The sequence below is a fragment of the Chlorocebus sabaeus genome, chromosome 7 (genome assembly GCF_047675955.1).
Source record: "Chlorocebus sabaeus isolate Y175 chromosome 7, mChlSab1.0.hap1, whole genome shotgun sequence".
Classification (NCBI taxonomy): domain Eukaryota; kingdom Metazoa; phylum Chordata; class Mammalia; order Primates; family Cercopithecidae; genus Chlorocebus; species Chlorocebus sabaeus.
Window position 1 is genome coordinate 110,308,639 of NC_132910.1, and position 5,894 is coordinate 110,314,532.

General features: G+C 41.0%; 2 pseudogenes; both read right to left on the reverse strand.

Annotated features, from left to right (window-relative positions):
* Nucleotides 1-3,294: 3,294 nt before the first annotated feature.
* On the reverse strand, nt 3,295-3,436 carry LOC119624124 (small nucleolar RNA U3; annotated as a pseudogene).
* Nucleotides 3,437-3,783: 347 nt separating this feature from the next.
* LOC119624125 (small nucleolar RNA U3) lies at nt 3,784-3,870 on the reverse strand (annotated as a pseudogene).
* Nucleotides 3,871-5,894: the final 2,024 nt, after the last annotated feature.

Sequence of the window (5,894 nt, forward strand, 5' to 3'; positions counted from 1 at the left end):
CTCCATCTTTGTGAGTAATTCTTTGTTGATAAGGGACTCATTATCATTATTGATTAAACTTTGCCATCTCAGTTTGATGTCGGTGAATACCTTGCTCATTTTAATCTGTCTCAGGGATGAGTTTTATGCTTACCATGTTTTAATTTGTCCCAGGATTGTGTTTGTCTGATGCTGATATAAAGATTGAGGACTCCCTTGGGGGCATTTTGTGACTGACACAAAAAAGTGTTTGGAAATATATGAATAGTCCTTTAGGATAAGCCTTGAGACTCACAAACAGAACTCGGTGGCAACCTCCCTGTGGCGGTTGCCTTGAAACTAGACTCATAAACTAAAGCCAGGAATAAATATCTATAGTAAAACTGTTAATCTGTTTACATGTTTTAACTCAGGGGTGATTTTTTTCCCCCCTTATTTCAATCCTGAATATTTTTCTCTTCCTGAGACACTCTATTGTTCAATTGACCTCTACAAATATTGACTTTATTAGATTTTTGGTGAGAACAAAGTTGTATTATATGCTATGAATATGGTACTATTTTTATAATATTTTATTTTGAAATAATCTCACACTTACAGAGAATTTACATCAATAGAACAACAAGCTCCTGTGGGCTTTTCACCCTGATTTCCCAATCGTTATCCTTTTAATTTGCTTTACCTGATGCTAATTGAAATGACCAGTTCTCATTCTCTGAATTCTTGCTAGTTCATTACCTGTTTAGAGCATATAAATCAAAACAGGAAAGACCTGTTTGGATGTTTATGAGGGGAGAATGGAGGAAATGATGGGATTATGATTACAGGGAGAGGAGGAGGAGAGGGGATTACTATTAGAGGAAACACAGGAAGCTTTGTAGTAGCACTGTCACAGGTGCACTATATTTCTCCAGCAGGGACTCCAGAAACAGTGCTCCAGTGACATCAGTTTTTTCTGAGGTGCTCTGAAGGCCTTACTTTCCAAATAAGCTCATATATCCATTTTCTCTTATAGACTGGTGATAAATAACAGTATTTATATTTAGGTGGCTAATAAAGTCAAGTGCAAAAGTTGCCCCTTTGGGACATTACATGGAAATATGGAGTGCTTCTCCTGATGTTGCCAATTGAGGACCCCTCTGAGCAGGTTTCTGAGGTCTCCCCATCAAACCACGGGTCACGCAGCCAGGGAGATTGCCAGTGAAGTGACAAATTGCCCGACCTCTTAGCGGTGTGTACGGATCCTGAAGGGTGCAGCCCGGGCTGTCCTGACTGGCCTGGGAGGGATATGAGTAATGTGATTTGAATTGGCAAAAAACCATGATTTTCACTTTTAAAGCAATCTTTTATTCTTGAGCTGAAGCCAATTGAAATGCCCCGAGCCTGGGCCTTTTTATTCAGACAAGAACAATGAGATCAATTTCAGCAGAAAATGAGGGAACAGGAGAGAGATGGCAGCTGAGGTAATCGGCTGTAAAGGACAAAGTTTGAAATTAAATATTATGGCTTAAATAGTCCTGTAATTCAAGCTTCCCTTCTCTCCCTTCTCCAATCTTGCATTAGAGAAATAAAACAAAAAACTCCTTACTGCAAAATGGAAGACAATCTTTTTCTAATAGAAGAAATTTCTCTCTGCAACAAGAATTTGAACTACAGCGATTTGATTTCTATGGAGATAAAGAGGCAGAGAAGTTAGTGCTGTTTGGAAGGGAATGTAAATGTGGTGTCAAGGAAGAAAACTTCACGCGCGCCGGCTTATTAGAATTTGCTGTATTTTATCCTGTTTTTGTTGAGCAGCAGAAGGGATGCAGGAAGCTTTTTATTTAATTTTTAGGGCAATTAGGGAGAGGAAATCCAGGCTGAGTGACTTTAGACTGCTCATTACCTTCTGGCAGGCAGAAGGAGAGTGAATATTTTAAATGTTAAGATCAGATTATTTATAAGTTTCACTTTGAGATTCAAGGGCATGGGAGGAACAATAACTTGATTAACAGAGAAAACAGCCTTATGTACACAGCTGGTTTAATCTTTGTAATAGGTCACAGACTGAAGAGCAGCATTTCAGTCTCTTCTTGGAAGTGACAGATTCTAGGGAACCACTAAGTTTTAGAAAAAGAAAACTTTTAGACAATCCCCCACCCCCACCCCAAATCTCTCAGGGAATGTGGTAGTGGGGGATAGGCATTCCTAGGTCTTGCTTTGCTGTGCTGTAATGACAATTTTAATTCCATACCTTTCCTGGAATGAATTACTGACTCCTCTAGAAGTAAGTGAAAGTCTCTGAATTTGGTCATTTCATTGTTATATGTAACAAGGTGTCTTGGGTTGTTTTGTAAAATGAATGCATCTACCTGTAAGAGAATTCATGGTCATTTCATTTTCTGGCAATAACTGCTGACTGCCTCCTTGATCAGAGGACACAGGCTAACCTGAATGTTCTAAAAAATTTTTGCTGACTATCTTTCCCCGAGAGCTTGTATGGTTTTCTTTGTGGGGTTGTCTGAAGGTCTCTATTCTTAAAGTTCTTTCAGGTAAAAGTAATAAAAATGAACACTACCTAGTTGAAGCAGTGAAGAGACTTTGGAGTATCCCCTGGGTGTGAAAAGAGCAGGTCAACGTCACCTGAGGAGGACGGGAGTCAGGACCCTCAGGAGCTTGGCAGTGGGAGTGGGCTGCCCTTCTCTCTGAGTGCTGGCCTCAATGTGACTTTGTCTCTGTTTTCAGGTCCCGGTGTTTAATTCCTGATACGAATTCCTGGCAGAGAAAATTGGGTTCCTCCCGCTTGGATTAGGTGTTCTCTTGAGGACCTATGAGCGGTGGGCGGGATTGGGGGAAAATCACATGGCTGCCCTGTGCTCCCAGGTGTGCAGAAATTCCTAGCAGGGTGGAAACCTGGTGAGAGGGGAACCCCTTGAGAGTTGTCTCTTGTACTCAGCTAGTCTGTGTGTGCAGGAAAAACAATTTGCTATTTAAAATCCCAGCGAATCCTAAGGAAGTTTCAGAATTCCTTTTTGGAATAGATGAGTTGTTTGCCTGTGAATGAAAGATAAACACCAGGGAAAGGCTTGGAAAGTGTAGGAATGAGAAAAAAAAGTTCTAAACTGACTTTATCAATAAAACAAGAATTTGGAGGTTGCCAGGGACTGGACTGGGAAAAGAAGCTCAGCTGTAGCAAGAAAGCCAAGAGCCAAGAATGTACATGGTGAGTGCAGTGAGATGAGGAAGTGGGCACAGTGAGGGGTATTTACAGTACGAGCATCTTTAAAAAACATTCAAACTTTTTTTTTTTTTTTTTTTTTAAATGTTAAAACGGGAACCACTCAGACTGTGTCCTCTCCCTCCTACTTTCCCGGAGGAAGAGAAAAACAATCCTCAATGCCAAATGGCACCTGCAGCAAAGCAACACCAAGAGCTAGCCTGGCTCTCAGGGGGAACCCTGTGCCTCCTCCTCCTGGCTCCTCCTCCTCGCTCCTCCTCCTTGCTCCTCCTCCTGGTTTCGGTGCTCTTCAGCGGTCCTCAGCCTTTTTGGCACATGGGACTGTTTTTGTGGAGGACAATTTTTCTACAGGTTGGGTTGGGGGGCTGGTTTCAGGATGAAACTCTTCCACCTCAGATCATGAGGCATTCGATGGTCGTAAGGAACGTGCAACCTAGATCCCTGGCATGCACCATTCACAATACAGTTCACGCTCCTCTGAGAATCTAATGAGGCAGAGCTCAGGCGGGAATGCTGGCTCACCTGCTGCTCACCTCGTGCTGTGTGGCCCGGTTCCTAACAGGCCACGGACCTGTACTGGTCAGCTGCCCAGGGACTGGGCACTGCTGCTCTACACTTTCAGAAAAACTTCTCTAAGAATGGACTATGGAAATGATCCCTGAAAGTAGAGTCTTAGTATGGGCATCTTACATCTAGTTTTTAATTTAGCTGGCTGGACACTGCAACATAGTCCTGTCCCTTCCCAGAATGTAGTAAAAGTCTGACCTTATGCCCAGTCTTCAGTTTGTTGGTATTTCATGTGGGGAAGGAAGTGGTGATTGGACTCATGTGAAGTATACAATGAAAGGATCCTTCAACCCAGCTAATGGAGCTCAAAATAACTTGAAGCCAGAACCAAGTAGGAGCATATAATATTTGTAAATAGAAGTGTTCTTCTCCCTCTTTCTAAAGAATTTCAAGTGAAATTGGGAGGGGCAGAAAATTTCCTCTGGGAGTAGGGAAGAGAATGGTGTAGGAATTTAGACTACATTTGTTTGAATTTTAAAAGACAGGCAACTCCAGCTGAATTTTGGGATAGAAGAATAAGAACCATATATATGTTGAAACAGCACAAATGTGGTAATATGGAGAAATTTTTAGATTGTCCTTTAAAAGTTTCACCTTGAACCTAACGTCATTGTAGCTGCAATGGCATGCACTCTGTATGTATCATCAGAATGGGGCTGGGAGCTGGTAAAGCTTAAAAATGTGCACTTGTACCAGGAAAATGGTTCATTGTGAAAAATCTCAGCTCTTAGATTTCTAGAATTGCTCTGTTTCTACGCTGCTACTGTCTTGGCAGCAGGAGGGACAGAGGTGGGATTCTCACTGGTCTTTGGGCTGCTATCCTTGTGTCTGATATAAAATCACAGAAGAAGGAAAATAGCCCTGTAGAAAATTCAAGTTAGTAAGTGCTTCCGAAAAAAATGTGGCTCATCAGCTTTCAATTTTTCATTCTAAGGAAGACGTTGATGAAATTCTAGGTGCCATTTCTCAAGTGCCAAGAGGACCAGGGTAGTGCCTCCGGGGTAATGAGCTCTTTTTATTGATGTCTTTATTTATTCACTCATTCTTTTATCAGGGGTATATTTAATACATAAAATGCTTTAGAAAGATGCTGGGTACCGAGTACATAAAAAGGCAGACATTTAAATAAGGTATTAAAATATTGAGGTAAATGCCAGTAGAAGGCTGTATAAAGTGCTCAAGGGAACACCAAGAACAGTCAAATAAAATAGTTATGCCTAAAATTGGGAACAGGATGAGATGGGAGAGAAGAAGATAATTTTGCTTATACTACACCCCACCTTTCTTTCTTATAACTCAGAAAATGTGTCTGTTTCTTACTGCTTCCAGGCCCTTCCATCGTTCCTTTTAAGACACTTTTTGTTACAGGCATTTCATTGTAGATTATGGTTTATTGTTTTGTAATTCTTTTTTAGTATTAGGCTTTAGTGAACTGGCCTCAGGGCCCTGATCACTAGCCATAGCGTTGTCTCTATAGAGTTTTGAGTTTCGCATGAAACTTTGAAATAGAATTTGCTTTCAGTTGGAATTGTCTGTATGAAAACATTTTAAGTATGAATTCCTAACCATTAGGATAAATTTCAAGAACAGGCCTATAGAAAGAAGTATAACTGTAGTTATAAAAATAATACTGTTGCTACCACTAACTCAAACAGCTCACAATAACAAATTCAGGCTGTCTTACTAGTGCTTTAATTCCCTGTATGTATCTTACGCTAGAGAAATTCAACATTGTTGAGTGATTCATTAAACATGGAATTTCAAAGTCTACTCCTTTTCTCTCTGAACTGGCGAACTTTTGTTTGGGCATAATCACGAGTCTGTTGGTTTTTTTGATGCACATCTCAAATGCAAATAGTAAATTTTACATTGTAGTTTTAGGCTAGTTTTGTAGGAAGAAAAAGTCTGACTCATGCTACTTGCGGTGGATACTGTGGTGTGCCACACACATCCCCTATGTTGGACTGAGAATCACGTTCCCCTAGCTGCTGGGAGTGTTGGCTGCCCACAATTCAAGCTGAGTCCCTCCACAGGAACTGCCCTCAGCAGAAGCGAGCTGCATTATTCAAGATGGCATCTCTTACCTCTATCTCTTAGCTGTTTGATATGGAGGTAAAATGTCTGGCTACTT